The 24,400-nt window shown below is 46.8% G+C and overlaps 2 long non-coding RNA genes across 4 annotated transcripts in view; both read left to right on the top strand.

The window, feature by feature from the left end:
* Positions 1-5,012: 5,012 nt before the first annotated feature.
* Positions 5,013-14,190, top strand: LOC112662132 (uncharacterized). Of its 3 annotated transcripts, XR_007401615.1 has the most exons (4): positions 5,013-5,088; positions 5,296-5,876; positions 11,684-11,945; positions 12,578-14,190. It is a non-coding gene; the product is annotated as an uncharacterized LOC112662132 (long non-coding RNA). The 3 variants fall into 3 exon arrangements; XR_003138221.3 differs by having other exon boundaries at positions 5,028-5,411; XR_003138222.3 differs by having other exon boundaries at positions 5,028-5,876.
* A 10,132-nt stretch (positions 14,191-24,322) lies between these two features.
* The window catches only part of LOC112662446 (uncharacterized), a 59,588-nt gene continuing 59,510 nt past the window's right edge, over positions 24,323-24,400 (top strand). The window contains exon 1 of the long non-coding RNA XR_003138540.3: positions 24,323-24,395. This is a non-coding gene — a long non-coding RNA (uncharacterized LOC112662446). The remainder of the gene's footprint in view (positions 24,396-24,400) is intronic.

Raw genomic sequence — 24,400 nt, 5'->3', positions numbered from 1 at the left:
GTCTGGCTCAGTCTCCCCATGGGCCCTCCCAAGGTACCCTGTGTTGCTTAAGTTCTGGAATACACGATTGGGATAGCCGTGCTCAGCAGCACCCCCAACACTGGAAACAGACCTTGCCCCCAGCCACAGGCTGGCTCGGCCTCCAAGCTGCGCTGATTAGAGCACCACGTCCCCCGGGCCACCAGGGTCACTGCTCCAGGAATGAACAGGTGACCCACAGCAGCCAATCAGAGCCCTCCTTCCCCTCCCCGGACAGGAACTGGCCACCAGCTGTGGGGTGGGGCCTCTCCCAGGCTCATCCTACAAAGCCTGAGAGTATAAGTTCTGAATCAAGTGGTGTCTGAGGCCAGTCCACTCCTGCCCTTTCTCCTGATGAGGTCGACAGCTTTCAATAAGCCAGTGACACAGGCTCTAGCATCCCAAGTCAGAGGCTGAGCTGGGGGGCTTCTCGCTTCTTCTCTCCCTACCTTTGTGTCCATGGAAACCAACCTGTGGTTTCCATCTAGATTTGTCCTGTGAGGAGCTTGGTTGTGAAGTCTGGAATTTGAGGGGGGGGGGGTGGGAGCATTTATTCCATTTGCCCTGTGGAGACTCTAGAGTCTGGGTGGTTTCTAAAACAAGGGTCCCAACCTCAGCCTGGTGTGGCCTTCTCCACATAGTCCCTGGTTTTTCAGGTTCTAAATTCCCACTGGCCCGGGGGGTGGTAACAGGGCCCTGCCATTCACCCCTGCACTATCCTTTATGGTTTTCTTCTAATGCATTTTCAAAAACTCAGCGGAGTAAAGTATTCTCAAATCATCCAACGTAGGTGGTCTCTCCCTCCCGGTGGACCCTGCCTGCTGCACACACTACATGATCGCCATCCTCAGACAACTCTGCCTTAAGTCGTCAAAAGGTCAGGAGATCCTCTCATCGTGAGGGCTGGGCACACGTCTCTGGCCCGGCCATGGCCTTGGGAAAGCCGACGTAGGCCACCTAGGAAAGGAAGGCGATCGCTCAGGACAGGAGCCGGCAGTGGTTCTGTTGCTCTGCATGGTGTCGGGTACTCCTGACGCCAGGTCTCCCATGGGGACGAGCCCAAGAACCCTTCAACAAGTGAGGATGGCCCTCTTCTAGAGCAGAGCTCTTGTGTTCACGGCGTACTTTAATGGTTCACTCTGGACCAAGTATTTGTGTCTCCCCTAGATTTGTAGGCTCAAACCTAGCTCCTCGGTGATGGTATCAAGAGGCGGAACATTTGGGAGGTGATTAGGCTGTGAGGATGGAGCCCTCACAAATGAGATTTGGTGACCTTACCAACGAGACCCCCCCCCTTATACTTTTTGCCAAGTGGGGACATAGTGAGAAGACAGCTGTCCGTGAACCATGAATTGGGCTCTTGATCTTGGACCTCCAGCGTCCAGAACCATGACAAATAGGTTTCTGTGGTTGAGAACCCCCCCGCCCCCCTAGGTGGGGAGATTCTGTGATGACCACTCAAGTGGGATGACATGGGCCATCCAACAGGGGCTCAACCTCTGCTAGAAACAAATCTGGATTTAAGATTCTTTTTTTTCCCCCTCGATTTAAGTGTTAAGGAATCACAGCAGGCCTTACAGAGAAAGGCACCAATCTTAAGTGTTCGACTTGAACCATCACAGACCGAACCACCCACGTCACCGAAGTCCGAAGTCCAGAAGCAGAATAGGACGGGCACGGACTCCCCAATGCCTGACCTCGGGTTGCGTGGTTTAGGTTTTCAATCAGCAATAGCCACACCTCAGCTAGAGCTCGTGGGCTGTGATGCTGCTACTGCACAAAACTTATTTAGGTTTTATATAAATGGAACCATGAGTGTGGACTTGCTCGTGTCTGCTTTTGTTTACACCCAAACCTTGCCCACGTCGCTGTCACAGGGCACTCTAGGAGCGTGCCAGTCCATCGTAGTCGGACAGTCTTTCTAGTTATCGGCTGCTATTGGTTATGCAGGTATGAACATTCTGGAATGGGTCTTGGCTTACAAGAGCAGGGGGATGGCTGCACCACTGGAAGCATCTACGAAGGGACAGTATGCTTATCCCTATCAGTTTTCCAGAGTCCCACAGCCCCACCCACACATGAGGTCCAGCTCCTACGGTGAGCCTCTGGCGTCCACAACACATGTATCATGCCTACACCCTGCAGCCTGATGGATGCGGCTGCCGGGACTGGGAGTAGGTCCAGGGGAGCAGGGATGGAACTTGGATGTGGATCCGCCCTGATGTAGGGTCGACAGGGATCCTGCACAGCAGCTCACCACGTGGGGGGCTGAACTACAAGTCGAGTCACAGCTCTCGGCTTCGTCAAGTGACATTAGGGCTCCACCCAAGCTCCCACAGTTATCTGGGTCTGTTACTCTGGCTTCCTATAGTTCATTCAGTCTCTGGGAGAGAGAACCTGGTGGGGCAAGCTCGGTTTGGGTTTATACATCTGGGGCCAGCATTATGGTGCCCACTTAGGGGTGAGTCAGGGTGGCCTATGGTAGAGAAAATTTCTGCTCCAGGAAAAACAGTACAGGTTTGTGCAGAGATGACTACACTCGTCCTGCTTTCTCTATGAAAGGTTTACTACCCCCCCCATATCCCCATTAATAATCATGGTCACTGTGTCTTCTCATTTTCTTCTTGGAGCCTCCGTCCTACACCCCACCTCCCGTCCTTCCACCAAGATTTGTTCTTTCATAACGCGGCCAACCATCTGTCCAGGTCATGCGGCCACGTTTCCTGCAAGAGTGGCATCTGTTCTCTGCTAAGAGAGAGGCAAAGAGGCGGAGGTTGGGAGCAGAGGAGCAGCCAGTGGAGCAGGTGCAGGGAGGACTTGGGTCACATCAATACTCATCTGTAAAATGGGAATCAGGCTTCCCCAGCCTGTGTAGCATGGCTGTTAAATTGAGACTCGGCCCAGTGGGCAGAGATCTGATGAGCAGATGGCACTTTCCAATAAAAAAAAGGCAAATTCACCCTTTCCTTTGCACGGATACAGTCACTGGCCACTGAAGCGCAGATTGGTGAGGGTCAGCCTTATTTCCACTCCCGTGTGCCACCTTGGTCCAGCTTGCCTGTGCAGTGCACAACAGGTTCAACTGCACGTAGCCGCCTTCATTGTTCCATATCCCAGGTAAAATAGAACATGCCAAGGGCCATACAGGGAAGGGCTAAACCAGAGATCCTAGTGCTCACCCAGTGCTCAATCCCAAACAGGCCAAAAATATTGAACTAGAGTATATGCTGCAGTCATGCTTAGCATGTGGCTACTCCCTTATGTACAAAATCATGCATTTGAGTTTTCAGTAAGGTGAGCTCAGTTTTGAGCTATTTTTTTCCCCCACTTAATTCATTGAAGAAATAGTTACTAAGAGTCTGTTAATACCAGGTAGACACTACGGGTACCGGGGAGCCCTAAGTGAACATTAGACACAAAGACACCTGCAGGAAGCTTACAGGTAACACTGGATGAGAAATAATGTCAGAGAAGTGATGCCATTCGTTTGAAGGTGTGGTCAGGGAACGGAGGAGGAGAGGGCTGGAGCTGGGGTGCTCGGAGGCTGATGGGAGGCGGTGGCCTGTGTGAGTGGCGCTCAGGGCAGATCTTACGGGAAAGGTGAGCTTGAGGGAGGACTGGGGCCAGCCAGGTCAGCCAGTGCTGGCTCTCCCTGCCCTTGCATGGACCTGGAGTTGCCACAGGATGCACAAGGTTAAGGAGAAGCAATTGGATTCCTCTCCCGCAGGGTCCCGGCTGACAGAACTAGCATGGCCGCGGGCTGGGGTCTGTGGGGCAGAGGGGGGTGGGATGGTAATGCGTAGCCCTACAGCCCCCTGCACCTCTCTCTGCCCCTGTAGATGGTGGGGGGATCTGCCCTCACTCCCCTGGGTAGTGCCAACTCAGACCCACTGGTAGATCGGGGGTGGAGAAGGACCCTGAGGGATGGGGTGTTGACCTTGGACACACAGGACACACATCACCCTGAGGCGGCACCCGGGCCCTGCCCTGCCCTCCCAGAAGGTCCAGCTGCCTTGCTGCTAGCCACTCAGCTTCAGGAAGGTCGGCCCCCTCCAGCTCCGGTCTGAGGTGGCAGGGGGAGGTCAGCTCTGGTTGCTCCCCTCGGAAGCACCCCCCCACCCGGCAGGGTGGCTTCACGGGCAGCAGCACCGAGGTTTCCACCCAGCACTGGTGGGGCCAGCCCAGCTCCAGGCTTCAGTGTCAGGATCAACTTGGGTTTTCTGCTCTTCTTGGCCAGCATTTCTCCTAGGCCCTGTGCCAGGGAGCCAAGGTCCCAGGCCTGGGGCGAGATGGAGTCCAGTGAGGGAGAGAAGGAAGAAGGGGCCTGGAGTCCCAGCTCAGAGCAGATGGCAGCGGCTTGCATAGCCGCTCTGTGTACCATGAGGTCCCCACAGAACCATCAGAGAAACAAGCCGGCTCGCCTGGCCTCTCGTGTTGTCCCGTTGCCATGACAATGCCCCAGTGCAGCACCAGGAATAGACAGTTTCTGAAGGGGGAGTGGGTGGCATCTTGTAAAAGGTGTTAGCAGGTGGGGGGAGGGGATTTTCCCGGAGGGATTCTCTGAGTGGGCACAGGGCCTGCTCCCTCAAGTTGCAGGGCTATCCTCCAACCCCATCTTCCAGTAGCAGTGGCTGCTCCTCCATTCTTGGGATAAACATCCACCACCTGCACGGTGTAGGTTGCAGTGCTGGGTATGATGGGGGAGCCAGGTACGAAGTCCCTGGGACACATGGTGGGGGGCATAACCAGTGTCCTCTTATCCTGGGCCTTGTGACCTCTCCCGGTTTGAGCAGATGCATAGGGCTTGGGGTCAGATGGGCCTGGGTCTCCACCGCTTGTTGAGCAAGCCCCAGGCAAGTCCCTCAACCTCTCAGAGGCTCAGGTGCTGGACCAGAGCAGAACCAGGAAGACTGAGGCATGAAGAGATTTATCTCAAGGAGTTGGTTTACACAATTGTGAGGTCACAACTCTGGCTCAGCAAGTCTAGAATCCATGGGGGGGTGGGGGGGAGCCACCAGGAAGGACAGACTGGTATTCTCCATTGCAGGCTGGTGCCGCTGTCCACGGCTGGTGGGTCTTCCTTGGGGACATCACCCAGTTATGGCCTTTCATTACACCTACAAAATCCCTTCCCAGCAGCACCTGGATTAGGGTTTGGCTGAGTGGGAACTGGAGCCACGTTGACCACAGGTGGCTCCTCCATAGAATGGAGCTAGTAGGCTTTTGGGAAGCTTGCTATGTGCTGTATGGGAGGTTTTCATTCTGGCCTCATACTAGGGATCAGAACAGAGTGGTAACTGCCACAGCCCTCGCAGAATGCTCTCCGGATGCCGGGCACCTTCTCAACACTTCCAATCCTAACCATGCCCCATCTGGCACATGAAGATCAGAAGGTACCTGTCAAAGACGGGAGTCAGTCAAGTTACCTAATCCTAAGCTCTTCCAGAAACCAGCAGGGTCCAGAAGTCAATATTTTATGGCAGGTGCTCTGCTAGGCTTTACATGGAGAACAGGTGGGACAGGAGGGACTTCAAGGTGAGGAGAGTGGAGTAGAGGGACGTGTTCACCTACCCCTGTCATTTGGCAGACAGGTTGCAGGCCCCTGTCCCCTCGCCACAGCCCTCGATACCCTTCCCCTATACAGCAGACATCGTTAGCCTCGTGTGATCGCCGAGGACACGGAGAGTGGGTAAGGCAAGGAGTCACTCCTAGGTCTGTGTGGCTTGGAGGACCATCCCCTGTCGGCTACTCACAACCTTGGAAGAAGTACAAGTTTGGCTTTGGGTTCTTGCACTCAAGCTCCGAGGCTGGGTTCTGGGACAACTTCCTTCTGGAAATGCGAGCTGGCCGTTCCCCAGGTTTGTTTGCCACGTACCCTTCTCTGCTCTGTGCCAGGGGGCCGGCCACCCCGTGGACTGCATCCCCTGGGCTCCTGTGGCTTCTGTGGGGGGCAGTCAGTGGTAGGACATGGAGGGTGGGGAGAGAACAGGATGTAGGCTGACCCCTGAGCACACCCTGCCTGGCCGTGGAATGGTGGTGGTCTCCAGTAGCCCCCCTGCCCCCAGGCCCTCCGAGGCCCCAGAATGGAAAAGATGTCCCGCAATCAGACCCTGGTCTTCCATCTGCATTAATGGCTCCTTTGCTGGACTCCAAGGAAACCATTGGCTGTTTAGTCCATCCCCTACTGGAGCCCCATGGACAGGACAGGTGGACCTGGGACCCACCTAAAAAATAGAAGATGTGAGACAGGAACGGAGGCAGGGGGCAAGCAGGGCCACTCTGGCCTCTGCAGAGGGACAACAGGTTTCATGAGCCTTTGAAAGGATTGCTGGGTCTGGCCCCACTGGTGTTGTGGGAGACAGCAGACGTCATTCCGGTTAGCCCGTGACTTCCCGGATTTTCAGCACTGAATGTCCTTCATACTGGGACCCCCCAGTCCCTGGCCGATGGGCACCCATGGAACCCCAGGGCGAAGTCACCTAGGTTTACCATGCAGGATGCTCCATGGCCTCAGCACTCTGGGAGATGCCCAAACAGGTCACCAGGTCCAGGCTCTGGGGAGGAGGGGAGAGCCACTTGGGCCCTCCTGTCCCTGTGCCCTCTTCCCGACCCTGTCGTACTTTGGGGAGCTCACAGCCTAGAAATACCACTTCCCCCTCACCCCAATGATTCCCTCTGAAAGCCTGGCTGAGTCTAATTGCTTGACAGATTGCACCCCCAGGGCCCAGCACAATTACTGAACATTTAATAATAATTAAAATAGGAGATAAGCGCTCCTCCTCTGCACCTCTCGGTAGGGTCTGTATTTCCCGAGGCACGCTTAATTATTATAATGACAATGTCAACTCACAAGCCACCTCCTCTTAGAGGCCTGGCAGGAAAGAGTGAGCAGAAGCCTATATTTAATCAGTGATGCCAGGCAGGGGATTGGGGCCGCACAGTCCTGCCTTTGCACACATTGTTCCCTTTGCCTAGACATCCCTCACCTCATCGACAATAAATCTGGTGTCTGCTTTCACTGGCTCAACAAACAACCTATTGAGTATCACTGTACCAGGCAGCCTTCAGGAGCCGGGCAGGCAGCTCAGAACCAAACCAGCAGCACAGAAGTAGTAGCACCAGGGCCCACCCTGAGCCTGTCACCCTCCCCCTGCCCCTAGGTGAACCAGAGCAATCAGAATGAGGTCATGCAGCTAAACCTCTCCTAGGGGCTCAGGCCCTGAGGTCTGAAGGGGACTTGAAAGACTGGCAAACTCTGCTTACCTAGCATCGGCTCCTGAGATTTGAGAGGTTACTGATCACTGCTCTAAGTCAAAGCTTCTTGAATCAGACTGAGTGACACAGTAGTACATGCCTTCTCTGGTTGATGACAATGCACCACCACCAGCCAATGAGAAGCCATCAATAGGTTTTTGCCCTGAGCCTTTGCCAGGAACCCTGTGAGGCCTGGCCCAACCTCCGACATGCTCCTCCTGGCTCTCTGCACCCCGGCTGCAATCTTCTCTTGGCACCTTCAGGGCACCCGGTCTTCTCCTACTCTAGGATCTGGGCCCTGTTTTTTGGTCCACATGGAACATACCCTCCTGGGGCCTGGTCAACCCCTACCCATCCTTCAGGTCTCAGAGGGCTTCCTTGACCACGCCCTCCCACTCCCTCAAAAAATGGTTTCCTTCTTGTACTGTTATGCTGTGATCTGTCATAACACTCATTTGGTTAATATCTTCTCATAAATGTTCATAAGTGGACAACATGCCCTGCTCCCGAGAGCGGAATCTGACTTCTCATCACCAGGGCCCTGTGCTCAGCATCAGAGTGCCCATCACGCAGAGGGCACTGAATGTTTGTGGATTCAAATGGCTAAATGAAAAAAGTAGGACTTCCTTTCAGAAGAGAAGAATAGATATTTGGGGAATCGTCCTTTATGGCAAACCATTTTCTCTTACTTCATCCACCCCTGAACTTATATAGCAAACACGTCGGTGGCACTAACTAGGTGTTGGGCCTGTTCCAAGTGCTTTATATACATTATCTGCTTTAATTGCCACCATCTGAAGCAGGTACTATTATCATCCCCAATCTGGGGCACAGAAAGCTTAAATAATCCTCAATAACAGAAGGTACCGAGATAGTCCGGGTGGTCGAAGACAGTAGGGAGTTTCTTTAGATCTTGAATTCAGGGACCTACAATAACGGAGAGAAGCCTCTTCCAGTCTGTAGACAAAGCCAGGAATCCATCCAATTTTGCTCGAGTATCTGACTTCTTCAGGAGTTCAGAGGTCTTTACAGACACCAGTTTTAGACGTTTTTGTTTACAAAAAGACAAAGCAAAAAATAATCATTGAGTTGTAGATCTCACGTGTTTGCTTTGGGTAGAAATAGATCCTCATAAGCACTAGGTTTCCTCAATTGTACCTTGATTAAAATGTGATTGAAACTATAAACCACAATATTCACCTCAGTTAATGAGAATATCTTCAAACTTTCATAATGAAGCTGTTGACACAAAGCACCGAGTTAGCCAGTGAATAGCTTAGTTTAGAAAGGACCCAGCAAATATTTACATAATAGTGTCCAAAACATTTAAGCTATACTTGCTCTATTTTAAGAGGTTTTGAAGGAAAATTATTTTCAATTTAGGATGGCATACTGGCAAAACTAACAATCTCGTGGGACAACAAAGACATTTTCAGACAAAAATGAGCCCAGGATCTTTCCAACAATGGAAGTAGGTCTCTTGTAGTGACTATGCTCAAAATTTTGTTTGATGCATCCCTAGTCAACCCAGGCTGCTTGGTACCCAGCAGTAAGTCATTCTGTATCTTCACCTTTACGTGTGTCACGTCTGGTGTCCCTAATCTCACTTTCACTATGTGCTCCATTGCTTTGTTGGAACAGACCCTGTGGGAGCTTTCTGCAAAATTGTTCCATGAGAGGTAAGTTTTGAGACTTCTTTCCGTATAAAAGTCTTGACTTTAACATTTTGAATAGGAATAGAATTTGCTTGGAAATTATTTTCCTTAAATTCTTAAAGGTGTTGCTCTAGAGTTTTTCTTCTAATGTTGCTGTTAAGAAATCTAAAGGCCTTCTAATATCTAATCCTGTAGGTGAGTTTGTTTTCCTCTGGAAATGCACGGTCTGTTGTTCTATATTCTCATATAGAGATAAATATGTGCGAGGGACTTAGCAAATCCTTGAAGTCTAACAAAGTGTGTCTTTGATTTCTGGAAAAAACATTTTAAAAACTTATCTAATACCCTTTTCTGGCTTCCCTTTCTGGGTCTCTTACTGTTCACATTTTCTACTTTCCGGGTGGTCTTTTACTATTTGCATATCTTTCATTATTCAGCTCTTTGTTCTTTGCTTACTTCTTGGAGATTTCCTTAACCATCTGAGAGCCCTCCCATTGAAATTTTTTTGTGTCCAAATTTTTCAGATCCCAAGAGTTCATTTTTGTTCTCTAACATTTTCCACTTTTAAAAAAAAAGCATCCCACTTTATGTCATGAATGCAGCATCTTTGAGGATATTAATTTTCCCCAAATCTCTTCCTACTTTGTCTCAGTGATTTCAATATTGTTTTTTTTCCTGCTTGTTTGTTTTGGCCTCTGCTTTTTGTTGGACGTTTCTCTCAGATTTCTGGTTACCTCTGCTTGTCTGTTAATGTTTCAGGGTAGGGAATGATGAGCCGATGGGGTCTCTGAGCACAGGGTGGGCAGAACTAGAAGGATCCCCTTATGCAGGGGGGTCCCTGAGGCTAGTCAGAGCTCCTGGGCTGTACACTTTCTAACTCATGCCTGAGGAAGGAGGTTAGGCTGCCACTGCTTGGGAGCAGAGAGGGGGAAAAAGGCAGAAACAGCTCACGTTCCATGTGTGCATGAGCACTTATCACCCTGGTTTTCTAACGGTACTTCTGTCCCTAAGTGATCAGGGGTCATCTAGCTTAGAGATCCAGTTTGACTCACTCATTCCAGCAAATAAACCTTCAGTCTTCCACCAGAGAGAAGGGAGAGAGGCCATCAGGGGCCGGGGCTTCCAGGGCTGCTTCTAAACAGCAATCACTGAATCCTCCATATCTGAGCCTCCATTTCCACCTCTAGATGTACACAGTGTCACTGACCTTGGAGTCTTCTGTGGATTCCGTGGTGTATGTCTGGTTGGCTCCTGGTTTTGCCTACTGTCTGCTTAGTACCCAACTTCCTCACAGAAGGAAGTACTGCTATCCTGGCTGCTTCCTGAGATCTGTGGCTGTCTATTCCTCTTCGCCTGGATTAGAGCTTAAAAAAAAATTATATATATATCCTTTTCTGCAGTTTTAGTGGAGATTCAAGGGAGAAAAGAACCAGAGACATCTGTAATATGCTGTCTTTAAGAGGGACAATGTCTCAGGTGGAAGATTCTCAGAACACACTCCTATTGCCCTGTCTCCGCCCAGGTCACACAGCCAGCTGTGTAACTGTCTTTGTCCTTGTCCTTTCTCTCTTCTAGGCCTCAGAGTATCTGATTTTTTCACTCCTTTGTCCACATGAGGAGATTAGCACTGGTATGCTCTGAGTCTCTCACAAATCCATGCTGATAAAAGCTGTAGTTTCTGATGGGAATCAAGACGACAGGTGTGTGTGTGGAGGAAGGGCTAGGTCATGTGACGGGACTTTAAAAATTTGGAAGAGAAAGCAGGAATGGTGTGGGCTGAGGGCCAAAGTCCTCTTAGAGTATGATAGCCAGTAGTGGAAGGTCAGCACACGGCAAGTAAAGCTTTCTGGATAAGGCCTCCCAATGGGGCCAGGCCCAGGGATGGCCAAGTGGAAAGCCCAGAGCAAGGCCAACTCCTCCATGCTCAGGTGGGGGCTGGGCCTACAGGGACAGCATCTTCTTCATATACACCCCAGATACCACTGGCTGAGGGAAAGTAGGAATGGGGGGCTGCAGGAAACAGACCATGAAAGAAAAAGGATTGCATGAGGTTTGAGGGAAAATACTGGTGACAAGGAAGAAGCATTGGACAGAGAAAACCTTAAGATCATGAGTAGATCTGACCAAGTTTTGGTCGACTTAATGAGGAGCTCCAGAGCAAAGATGGCTGGTTGGAGAAGTGGTGTTGGACATAGCCAGGCCATGGTACCTCCCATTGCTTAGTCATTGGCTGCTGGCTGCCTGGGAAGAATGAAGCCTCAGACCAAAAGATGGATCCCAAAAGCACTAACAGCTGGGAGCTGCTGGGGGAACAGCACTATTTATAGCTGGCTGTCCACTTCTTGCTTGAAGGGAGAGCTGGGGTTGCAGCTCCACGGCTCAGGAAATGGCCTTAATCCTCATTCCCTGATTACCTAACCCAGAGGGGAGGGCAAGGCTTCCCAAAGCCCTGCATGTTTATATTGTCAGGACTGGGACAGCACAGTGCAAAGGCTTAAGGACCTTTCAAGGAGGGAGTAATGCCCAATGGGTGATCCTCCATTACACTGGTGGTCTTTCCCCTCAGGCAGACCAATGCCCAAATTCAAGACAGCATTCAAAGAGGTCCTGGAAATAGCCCAGAAAAAAGATATTTTTATAGGCCTGCCAGGAAAATGAAGCAGGGGCTGGGATGGAGAAGGCTTAGGGGTGCAATGCTCACTAAAGTCGTCTCCAATGGCAAATATACTCTGTGCCAGGTACTTTGTGTTTTACAGGCACACCATCTCTACCATTCCTGCGATATTCTCACATGGCGTGGGAGAGACCCGGATCAACCAGGTTGTCGGGTGGGCAGAGCTCGGATGAATTATCAGGAACTATGAAGGTCCACACTTAGATGGAGGACACCTTCCAGCTTCTTTTCTGCTAGGCCCCTTGCCCGAGTAAACCCCCGCTTCCACAATGTTGCTCGAGGATTCCAAAACCAGAAGGCATGTTCCGCCTGGACAGACATGGAACTTTCTTCTGCTTTGACAGGTTGTACTCAAATGCATGGTCTACATGATGTCACCCACATCCCTTCTTGAGTTCAGACACGGTAGCAGGTTCTGTTCCCACTGAGCACAGACCGTGCTTGGCCAGGCATTGACCCCAGTGGTCTCTTCCACTCACTGGAGATGACTTTAAGGGGTACTTGGATGCCCAGTGCTCCATGTTCCCAGGGAGTTCAGTCCTCCTGTGGCAGAAGATCTGCTCGGCACGATCTTAGATGGATTTTTTTAGTTGATTGGCCCATCCCTTGGGTTTTTAAGAGTTTTTATTTTATTTTTTATTTTAGAGAGTGTGCAAGAGAGGGAGTGAGCACACACATGAGCAGGGGGAGGGGTAGAGAGGGAAGCAGGCTCCCCACTGAGTAGGGAGCCTGACATGGGGCTTGATCCCAGGACCCCAGGATCATGACCCGAGCTGAAGGCAGATGCTTAACCGACCGAGTCACCTAGGTACCCTCCCGCCCCCTTGGATTCTTATTGACAGGGGTTGAAAAGGCCAGTTTGTAGAGGCTTAAGGCCTCTCAAAGCCATTCATGAACAGGTCCTAGAAAGACACTTGCTTCTCCAATCTCTCATCAGCTCTGTACAGTGTTCACAAAGTCCTGCCCTCTCTCATAGGGGAGACCCAGCTACTACTTGTGGAGGCCCCTGGATGCCTCAGCCTGGAGGATGGTGGAAATGGCAGATGCAGCTGGTGACACAGGCCCCTAGGCACTGTGGGAAGAGGTGGTGGCTTCTCGGCTGGCCCATCCAAATCCATGACAACCCTAGCTCTGTGCCAGGGACACATGCTCATTCACCAAACTTCAAAGAAGTCAGGTCCGAGCCTGACCCCGACACCTGTCTGGCCACCAGATGACGAGGCTAGAAACTCAGGATTTTTTTTTTTTTTAAACCACTCAACATAAAAGCCTTGGGTTTTTATTATTTTTGTTCTCCTCTCAATACATTCCTGGAAACACAGGAAAGCAAAGGCTGGATGCATGCTGTTGTTCTGAGGCAACACCCGTCAGTCACATAGGAGTGCAGGCTTGGTGGCGGCGGTGGTGGGGTGCTCCGGGGCAGCTCAGTCATCAAGAGTCAGATGCTCAGCTTTCTGGCCACAAGCTTTATGTGGGGCTCTGTGCTCAGCAGGCAATCTGCTTGAGATTCTTCTCCTCGCTCCCTTTCAAATAAGTCAATTTTTAAAACTTTAGGGAAGTGCAAGCTTGGGAGACAGACCTGGACTCCAATCCTGGACCCCCTTTGTGGTCTTGTACCTGGAAGATGGGGGTAGGGGGGCTTACTCCTATGATAACCTCACTAGGAAGAGCCTGACCCTGTGCCTGGCCGATGGGGGAACATTTGGCTTTATCTTCAGCTGCAGGGATTGGTCCGCTGCTCCCCAGAACAGCAAGCCCAGGCTGGCCAATGTGGGGAATGAACCAGGATGCATGTGAAGACTTAATACCAGTCTACCTAATTGAGTTTCCTGGACTCTAGATCAGTGGTTCCCATGGGAGCTAAATTGGCCTCAGTTGAGATATTTGACCATTTTTAGTTGGCACAGCTCCCAGAGTGGGAGTTGGCAGGAAGTTGTTAACTGGCATCTAGTGGGGAGTGATCAGAGATGCTAAGCACCCTATAATGCACAGCACAGGCTCCTCTACCGCCCCCACCTCCTCCACATACTGTTCTAGAATGTCAATACCAAATTGTGACACCAGGCTCTGGAAGATACCTGATTGACAGGTGTAATCACAGCTATTATTTATCGAGCATCTACTATATAGGAGACACTTTACATACAGCATCTCCACTTGGACAAGCCCCCAAGTCTGGAATTAACTGCCTGCACTCTGGGAGGAGGAAACCCAGCAGAGTGGCCATCAAGCTCCTTATGGCTCCCTTTGTCGTCAAGGGCACAGATGCAGAGGGAAGTCGGGCTGATGCCAAAGCCCGCGCGTTTGATGCCTACACTGCTGGGCACACGAGCCACACAGACCTGCTCACAAAGCTGTGGTGTGGGCTGTGTTAGGAATCTGGTAGTAAGGAGCTGCTGGAGAGAAGAACAGGCAACTTGGTGCCTAACACAATGAGTGGAGGGAGGGGAATGCCCTTGGGACAGGAAGAGTCTCATTTAAATCTTTGCATGCGGGGAATATAAAAAAAGATAGTGAAACGGATTATAGGGGCAAGGAGAGAAAATGAGTGGGAAATATGAGAGGCAGACAAAAAATGAGACTCCTAACTCTGGGAAACGAACAAGGGGTGGTGGTAGGGGAGGTGGGTGGGAAGATGAGGTGACTGGGTACGGAGCGGGGGGACTGGATGGGATGAGCACTGGGTGTTATATGTTGGCAAATCGAACTCCAATAAAGAAATCTACAAAAATTAAAAAAAAAAAACCATTGCATGAACAATTTCATGTGATCCAAAATTCAAAAAGGTACAAGAGAATTCAATAAAAAGTTTCTCTTCCATTCCTGTCCCCCACCGACCAACCGGGTCCCCAGCCACACAGGCAGTCAGTTCAGCTAGTTTCTAATGCATCTTTCTAGAAATAAGGTATTCGAAAGTTCTATTTCTTTTGTAATTTTTCTATAGTGAACATGTATTGCTTGCTTAATGAAGCTAAGCCGACAGAAGCCAAGAGAATAAAACCTATCCCCAGAAAAAGTCCCCAACACATGCTCTGGCTTTCTATTCATTAGGTCTATAGAGAACTCACTCTACCTATGGTTAGGAAAATTTGGTATGGTAGAGACTTTCCTTAGCAAGGCAGGAAACCCAGAAGCTGTACAGTAAGGACAATTTGACTCAAGAGTTTAAAATTTTGAGTAATAATAAGCACTATAAAGTTAAAACACAAATAGCAGCCTGAGGGAATGTTCGTCCTTTTAATAACAATGAGCCAGAGTCTTCTGTAACCCACAGGGAAGATGAAAGTTAGCATCCTTAATATGCAGGTGGCTCACTTTCCTGTCCTGCTCATAAGATCTTCAGCACACCAGGCTTATTAGAATTTTTCCTAAATGTTCTGCAAACAGATTCATTATTCATGTTTACTCTTATACTTAAATCTTTGCATTTTCACATTTGTACATTTAAGCCTTTAACTCAGAGCTCACTTTCGCACACGGTGTGCTCTAGGCGGCCTCGAGTGCGCTCTTCCAGATGGGAACCCGTTACACCAGCAACTGTCACAAACCGGGCAGTCCTTTCCCCAGTGAGCTGAAATGCAGCCTTCATCCTAGGGTGAGCTTCCAAAGGTACATTAGTCAGGACAACAAGACAGTATTAGGACAATTTCAGGAAAAGGTAAGTCATGATGCTCACAGATGTGGAGATGAAACCTTGAATATTTTCACTAAATGAGAAAAATGGAGGCGGCCTGCTATGGACAGTTTGAGAAGAATTCAAAGAACACTCACATTTACAGATCAGAAACAGTGCAGGGAACATGCACATCGTGCAGAAATGGTGTTTTGGGGAGGGTGGGGGCTTATTTGCATTTCACAGAATTATTTTGTCTTTTTAGAGGTCGACAAATTTGGGGTTGTCCAACAGCTCCCATGAAGTCAGAATCCAACTCAGAGGGAGTGCTATGGATATAACCTTTCATTTCCCACTGAGGCATACATTCCCCCTGCCCCAGTGTCTCTCTACTTTCACTCTTAAGTGTACCTTAAAGGGATTCTTGATTACAGAGTAAGGCTGGTCTCATTAGTTCCAACCTGATTATGCACATAGGTGCACCGAGGGGAGTCACCTACCTTATAGGCCTGAAGTTTACTTTTTTTTCTTACCACATTCACGTAAATAGTCTCAGATTGGACACAACAGTCCAGTCCTCAAGAACTCTGAGGAGCGTTCAGGGGTTTGGAGAACAAAGAAAATACCCCGGACACAATGCTCTGGGTCAAAATTACTCTCATTTGCAAAACAGAAGCATAGTTGTATTTCTCTGAGACCATTGCTCCCAAGTGCAGTCTCAACAGACTAGTAACTTTAAAACAAAGTAGTTAGCACATTCACAGAGACAATGAGGTGGAGGGTAATAGAACTGCCGGCCATATGCCAGCATTTTATCTATCAGAGCTCATGAATACGCATAACACAGCTTTTGCTATATTCCTTATACAACTTCTCAGCGTCAAAGACGAACATATTTTTAACAGACTCAAAGATATAGCCTCTCTGTAGCATATAAAATAAGCTTAGTAATGCCTTTGTCATGATTCTATTTTACTTAGAAAGCATCCAGGCACCCAGGGAGTTCATTAACTCAGTAGAAGACCAAGGTTTTACATCATCTAAAGATCTTGAAGTCATTTGAGTTGACAAAATACAAAATAAAGTGTTGAAATACAATATCATCATAACGATTCAGGTTAAAAGTGTATAGTCTACTCGTGTATATTAAGTTGCTATAGGTTTCCTGCTCAAAAGAGCCATTATTCCTCCATGATTAAGATCATGTAAAATGTAAACATTATACTTAACACTAATAAATCCAAGCTATAGCTTTTTGAGTTGAAAATATTAGTCTTTGCTGAAGATTAAGTTATGGGAACTTAAATTCTTAAAATATTTGGTTTGGCTTTTTAAAAGTAGCTTGGAGATGTACATAAGAAAATTCAGTGTTCCATGTATAATGCAATTTTGAGTATTTATAGTTATGTAAAAAAAAAAAAAATCAAGTTTTGGACCATTTCCATCACCCCTAAAAGCAATTACTTCCATCAGCCCCAGGCAACCACTAATCTTTGTCTCCCATTGCTTTGCCCATTGTTCATATTAATAAGCATGTAAGTTTGCCTTTGTGTTTGGCTTCCTTCATCAAGCATGATGTTTTAGGTTCACCAAGTCATGGCATGGATCAAGCCATCCTTCCCCTTTATTGCTCACCACATTCCATTGTATGGATAACCAGAGTGTTTCACATATTCATCAGGTGATGGACACCTGGGATGTTTCAGCTTTGAGGCTATTATAAATATACTATGAACATTCATGTAAGTTCTTATGTGGATAGAAGTTTCTCTCAGGTAGACACCTAGGAGTGGAATTGCTGAGTCACAGGTAACTCTGGAAAAGAGTTTGTGTTGAAGATTGAGAACCTGCCAAAGTGGCCTTGCCATTTTATTTTCCCGCCAGCAAAAGTAGGAGAATTCCAGTGTTTCTATGTTATCTGACTTTTGGAATTTCAACTATTCTGGTGAGTGTGAAGTGGTATCTCTGTGGCTTTGTTTTGCATTACTCTAAAGAGGATTTGGGGCAGATTTTCATGTGCTTATTGACCATGTGTACATATGCTTGGGAGAAATGTCTTAAGTCCATTGTCCATCTTCGAGTTGTCTTTGTTGAGTTCAAGAGTTCTTTATGTAATCTAGATACAAGTCCCTATTCTCAGACCATAGGGTTTGCGAACTTTTTTTCCTCTAGACTATGGATGGTCTATTTACAGAGTTGGTTTTGTAATAGGGATGGTTTAAGGAACTTTTAGATTCAGCATATTTGATGTATTGTCATTTTCTCATTTTCTCAGAATTAGGAGTATTCTATTTATGAGTGCTTTTTTAGGTTGGAGATAATCAGAAAAGAGCTCATTTGCTTTGAGATGCTTTATATTATTATATTAATATAGTTTATTAATATCATTTGGACATAGAAGAACATTACTACTTAGAGGTAAAAGGCTTTCTGAATTACAGACATATAGGGAGCTTAGAATTCTGTAATTTTAGTCACGGGTCAAGGGTAAACAGACCCACAAAACTTACCAGTCTGAATATTAAAGAGATGTTCTCCTTCCTGGTGGGCACACAATTACCGATTGAGATCAAAATAGGCAAAGACTAACAAATAAGATTCTCTGCCTTCTCTCATTCAATAGAGCATAATCTCTATAAAGCATTTGTCAATTTATCACGATCACTCAATGGTGAGATCATAAAACCAAGTTTCCAATCATTGCTACTAGTAAGAAGTTGCTTATAAAGGCCACAAATATCCAATCATGAAATGGGCAAAAGACATGAAGAGAAATCTCACAGAGGAAGACCTAGACATGGCCAACACGCACTTGAGAAAATGCCCTGCATCACTTGCCATCAGGGAAATACAAATCAAAACCACAATGAGATACCACCTCACACCAGTGAGAATGGGGAAAATTAACAAGGCAGGAAACCACAAATGTTGGAGAGAATGCGGAGAAAAGGGAACCCTCTTACACTGTTGGTGGGAATGTGAACTGGCACAGCCACTCTGGAAAACTGTGTGGAGGTTCCTCAAAGAGTTAAAAATAGACCTGCCCTACGACCCAGCAATTGCACTGTTGGGGATTTACCCCAAAAATATAGATGCAATGAAACGCCAGGACACCTGCACCCCGATGTTTCTAGCAGCAATGGCCACAATAGCCAAACTGTGGAAGGAGCCTCGGTGTCCATCCAAAGATGAATGGATAAAGAAGCTGTGGTTTATGTATACAATGGAATATTACTCAGCCATTAGAAACGACAAATACCCACCATTTGCTTCAACATGGATGGAACTGGAGAGTATTATGCTGAGTGAAGTAAGTCAATCGGAGAAGGACAGACATTATATGTTCTCATTCATTTGGGGAATATAATAGTGAAAGGGAATCTAAGGGAAGGGAGAAGAAATGTGTGGGAAGTATCAGAAAGGGAGACAGAACATAAAGACTCCTAACTCTGGGAAATGAACTAGGGGTGGTGGAAGGGGAAGAGGGCGGGGGGTAGGGGTGAATGGGTACTGAGGGGGCAGTTGATGGGATGAGCACTGGGTGTTATTCTGTATGTTGGTAAATTGGAACACCAATAAAAAATTAAAAAAAATAAAGGCCACAAATAAGCCAAAAAAGCAAAACAGAGAGGAAAATTAAAATTAGAAGAACAGCGATGTTTTATTGCCGTTTTGGATTTAGCCATGTGACTTAAGAGACAGATGGGCTAAAATAGCCCATGAGGGGCATTTCTCTGGTGGAGTTTAAAAGGACTGTGAGGTGTGTCCATCGGGCATCCTGGTGGAAGGCCTCAAATTGTTTAACTTTTTAGTCTGAATCAGGATTCTCATAAAGGTGAATACACATTATTCATCGAATGAATGGAGAAACTGGTGAGGTATTACAACTTGTTCAAAAGAGGGGGGGAAAAAAAGAAAATAAGCCTAGACCTAGTTGTGGATCAGGATGTTGAAATGAACGTATAAGTGGAGACCCAAGTTTTGCCCAAACCTGGGGCTGACGGCAGAGGGGAGGTTGAGTCCTTTCAGAGCCTTAGTAACCTCAGTGAAGAATAGCTCCCCTCTAGAATCAGCAGATGGAGTGTGTGCTGGACAGTGCATATGCATGTTCCTTGGACAACATCTTGCTGTTTCCTCATAGGTTTGTGATAAGTCTTAATATCTGGCAGGGCAAATTCTCCACGAGTCTGTTTATGAATACTCTGAGTTTGAGTATTCATTTGAACATTTGTTCATAAAAATTTCAGTGATTTGATTAAATTTAAGAATTATCCTTGGAATTATGATTGAAAACACTATGTTGCATTTATAGGTTTATACCAAGAATTTGATAACAAAACTATAAATCAATTTTCAAAAGTTATGTGCAAGATCATAATTATACGTATTCCCATTTAGGGACATAATAGATCTTGTCATTTGTTCAGGGCTAGTTTTAGATCCTCCCAATAAGATTTAGCAACATTTTCCATATTAGTCCTGGACCATTTGACAAATGTCTAGATATCTTAGAGATTTACCACAACTGTGAATGGATTTTTTTCTTCATTTCTAGCTTTTTGTTAATCTAGAGAAAATCTATTTTTGGACACAAGCATGTAAATGTTCTTCACTATAAGACATTAAAGTTAGGTTAAAAAACCAGAAACAAAGCCAAACCCCCAAAATTTCAGTGAGATCTCCAGGTTTTTCTGGATTTATGGTTATGCAGTTATAGTGTCTATAAATAAAGATGGTCTCCCTTTCAAATATTTGTTCTGAGTATTTTTGTTATCTTATGCTTGTTACTACTTCTTATAGTCTTTATATAATAGCAAGTACTATAGCTACCAGAGCTTTGAGATTTTAAGGGCAATTTCATTAAAGCCCAGGACCAGAAGTCCTTTTAATCCTGGTTTAAACAATTTTTGTTAGGAATCACTGCTGACTTGTATGAAATACCAGTTTGATAGCCATTAATCTAGTTTTCATGTAATTCATTGCATTACCAGAATTCCTGATGTTGAATTTTTGTATTCTTGGTCTAAAACAGACTTGTTCATTGTCTGGAATGTTGCAAGTTGGCTTCCATGGAAATGGGCTCCAAGATGGAGAATTATATACAGCAAGAACTGATGATCCATCTAGGTCCAGAGCTCCCCACGGGGCTGGAAGTCCAACCTCTCCTGTCCAATACTCTTTCTTCACTCTATCAGAATCGTTGGTTTGAGGCAAGGAGGCTGGTTTGTGCCCCTTACAATCCTGGAGTGGGGGGTGGCGGGGAATGTAACCTTAAACCTTGGTGAAGTAACACTCTTCAGCCAAGGTCAATGCAAAGAGGGACATAGCTGAGAGCCACCACCAGCACTCCCATCAGCTGGAGCAATTCGTCAATGAAAGGGGTGAGATCATAATGGGGCATTATGTCACTACTAAAAATGACATTTTGATGGCTACAGTGTTCTATCATTTACGATCATTATACTATCTATATTTTTGATTCTCAGAAAGTACACTTAGTTTTCTGTATCTCAGGGAACCTTACTATCAAAGTCCATTTCTGGTATTAGAGATCCTAAATGAGCTCACCTAGGAGGCTGCGCATAAATGAGAAAGGAGACCAAGGAGCAGAGCTTGAGGCTGATGCGTGAAGGCTGGGCAAAGGGAGAGGACACACAGTGAAGAGGCGGGGAAGGGAGGAGGAAAGTAGGAGAGGGGTGTGGAGTTCCAGATGTGCCACCATGGCTGTCATTTTCCCATGTGAGAGGAGCATTATGGGGAAATTTTCTTCCTCGCTCCAGATGCTTCCTTCTAGGTAGAGTTCAGTGAACATGAACTCCTGGCTTTGTCCCAGGTCTTCATGCATTTTGCATCAGTGAGAAATTTGAATGGTAAATTTGGGAATAAGTCATGCATGCTCAGTTGGCCCCTTCCTTCTTTGCTCCTCTGGGCACCATCCTTCCAGGGAGAACACCAGGCTCTCCTACACTTCCAGGATGGAGTGGGTGTATTTACTTAACTTGGGACTGTGAAGTAGCAGCTTTGTCACTGACAAAGGCAAAGCTAGAGGTTGTAACTTCTTGTTAGAGCCAGAAGTGTTTGCTGAGCCAGCCATCTTCTGACTCCTTCATTGGCATGCTGCAACCATCTGAAATGGGTGGATAACCAGGTGGGGCGTTATTAGGTGCTCCAGCAGAAAGCCCGGGTACAGAAGCCCGGCACTGAGGGGGGTACTTGGCAGGATGAGCACTGGGGATTATGCTATGTTTTGGCAAATTGAACTCCAATTTAAAAAAAGCCCAGTACAGATCTAGTGTGTTTTTCCTACTCTTATAATGAAACTCACTTCAAGCTTCTGTGATAGTAGACTCCAGACTTCTTAGTTTAGTAATGGCAATTTCAGTTCTAGCATATTTGACATTATTATTCTCTGAACAATGGATATCGTCTGAAAACTTAAGTATTGGAATCCCTGGGTGGCTTAGTGGTTTAGCACCCGTCTTTGGCCCAGAGCGTGATCCTGGAGACCCGGGATCGAGTTCCACATCAGGCTCCCTGCATGGAGCCTGCCTGCTTCTCCCTCTGCCCGTGTTTGTCTCTGTCTCATGAATAAGTGACATCTTTGGAAATAAAAGTATTAATACTATGTTTAGCTTGTAGACATGTGGAATTAAGGATTCTATTCATGCATGATCAGATTTACTACTTGCAACAATACTGTGATTTACTGGCTATAAGTAACTCATTTATAGCAATATAATTGGCCAAAATATGGTCGTTTTTTATACTACTTTCCTGTTTGGAAGAAAGGTCTCCAGGAAACCACTTCTAAGCCATACGTGACTGTGCTGGTCTTGCCCCCATCGATGAACAGTAGAAAGCACTGCACTTTATTGTGAAAGACAGTATTAGCAAAGATGAAGGATAACCAGTACTTTAAACCCACTTAAGACAAAACAAATGCCCAACTCTCTCAGACTGGGCTTAAACAAAAAATAAACAACAACAACAAAAGCAAAAACAAAAAACCCCCTCACTTCCCTCACTTCACCTACATGTTACTTAAAAGGATAAACTACTGAGTTTCTTAGGTCTTTAATCTTCCATTTTGATTTCAGGGCAATACAAACAAAGGTGGCACGGAAAGACTGATTCCAGGCACAGGAAGGGGGAAGAAATGTGTGGGAAATATCAGAAAGGGAGACAGAACGTAAAGACTGCTAACTCTGGGAAACAAACTAGGGGTGGTGGAAGGGGAGGAGGGTGGGGGGTGGGAGTGAATGTGTGACGGGCACTGGGGGTTATTCTGTATGTTAGTAAATTGAACACCAATAAAAAAAAATGAAATTGCTATTTTTTATATTGATAAGTGATGATCCAATTTGCAATAAGGAGAAAATAGCTAATGCTAAATTAACACGTTCAGTATACCTAGATTCATAGGAAAGATATACTGGAGCATAGTTAGGCATTCTTAGCGCTCTGAATTTGTGACTGCCTTTCCCAAATTCTATCAAACTAACCAGTCTGATAAGGTAGTGAAGATTCTAGCACTAGTGTCCTCTTGGGAGGAAGACAATGGTTGCAGCAGAAATTACTGCAGAGTCTGTATTGAAAGGGACATTCCCTTCCCACTCTTATGAATGGAGAACCTCCACAGACCTAGGAAGGCCTCAGGGGGGAAAAAATAGAAGGTTAGCCTGAATGAACAAATATTCAAAGACCTCACGGGAAAAACTTAACATTTGTGAAGTTTTTTTTTTTTTTTAATCGGGAGCAAAAAGAGCCACGTTAGCTTATTGCTTATCTGTTGCTGTGTAATCAACCATCCCAAAGCTCAGTGACTTAAAACAAGGAGGCATTATGCTCTCTCATGGTCCTGTGGGTTGACTGGTCTCAGCTGGGTGCCCTTGCTTGGGGGGTTGCTGTTGTATCTGTATAGTTGTGATTAGTATAAACCAGAGGCCAGCATAACTGAAGACTCCATAGGTATTCCAGAGTTCTAATCCCCAACGGGTAGCATCGGGCCAGGTAAGTCTTTGCAATGGGGCTGTCCTGGGCAGTACACCTTGCTCAGCAGCATCACTGGCTTTTATCTGCTGGATGCCAGGAGCAAGGTCTTCCACCTTGTATGTGACCAAGACTGTCTCCAGACATAGCCAAATGTCCTGTGTTAGAGATACTAATCCACCTATTTCCCATCCCAATTAACTACAGGGAAGAGTCCTAATGATGTACTCTCCAGTGTGTCAGGCATTGTAATCCTCTACTTATACCCAATCACATATAGCCGACTAGGTTTCAAACTAGAGCCAATCCAATAACTCCTTTGAATCCATAGCTTCCCCCAAAGAAGTCTTTCCACTGGCTCGTGTCTGCAGAGTACACTTAACTACTTCTGGGCTGGTGTCATCCGATTCGAGATTTTATGTTTATACAAAGTGTTCATTTTAATGTGTCAGTTTTTTACCCTAGATTTCCATTCTGAGCATCTGCTTAAGATCGTTTGCAGTAACAAGTATCTTAAAGTTGCATCTAGAAGTAAATCTAGAAGTCCTGTTGCCTTTCCCTCCCTTACTTCCCCCATTCCTTTGCCAGGATTTCCCGGGATCTTCCAAATACGTGGTACATTATCAAACACATTAACGCTTTGGGCAACCAGGGCTTAAAAGGCTTGGATAACTCTGGGAGCTAACATAGAACATGAGCTCACGAGTATTCCACTCAAGTAGCTGAGGCAGTGGGGTATTTGTACACAATGGTCAGACCCAGGCTAGGGTGGCTTCAGGATGTGAATCCTCAGGCATTTTCAGGCCTGTGTGCAAGTAGAGTGGCCTCCAGTGGCCAGGAAAAGCCGTCAGATGAAGACAGAAGGATGGTGGCAGCAACCACACATACAATGGGAAGGACCCCGAGGGGCACTGCTGGCATCTGCTTGTGGTGAAACCTGGAGTCCTCACTGCTGGAAACTGGGGCTAACTAAGCACTTCTGGAACCCTCTGAGGGAACCACTTAGAAGGTGCCATATGAGGCACAGAATAGGAGAATTCTAATATTCCAATCACACTCTGGCCAGAGGGTAATTACCTTAGCAACTCTAGATTGGTGCCTGAGCCAAAGTAGAAGTAGAAGTAGAAGTAGAAGTGGACTCACAGGTCTTCATCCTGGGGGAGAAAGCAAGGTAGATGGTGGTGCAATGGAGGTGAG

The sequence above is a fragment of the Canis lupus genome, chromosome 13 (genome assembly GCF_003254725.2).
Source record: "Canis lupus dingo isolate Sandy chromosome 13, ASM325472v2, whole genome shotgun sequence".
Classification (NCBI taxonomy): domain Eukaryota; kingdom Metazoa; phylum Chordata; class Mammalia; order Carnivora; family Canidae; genus Canis; species Canis lupus.
The sequence above is the reverse complement of the archived record's forward strand: the minus strand, read 5'-3'. Positions and strand labels throughout refer to the sequence as shown.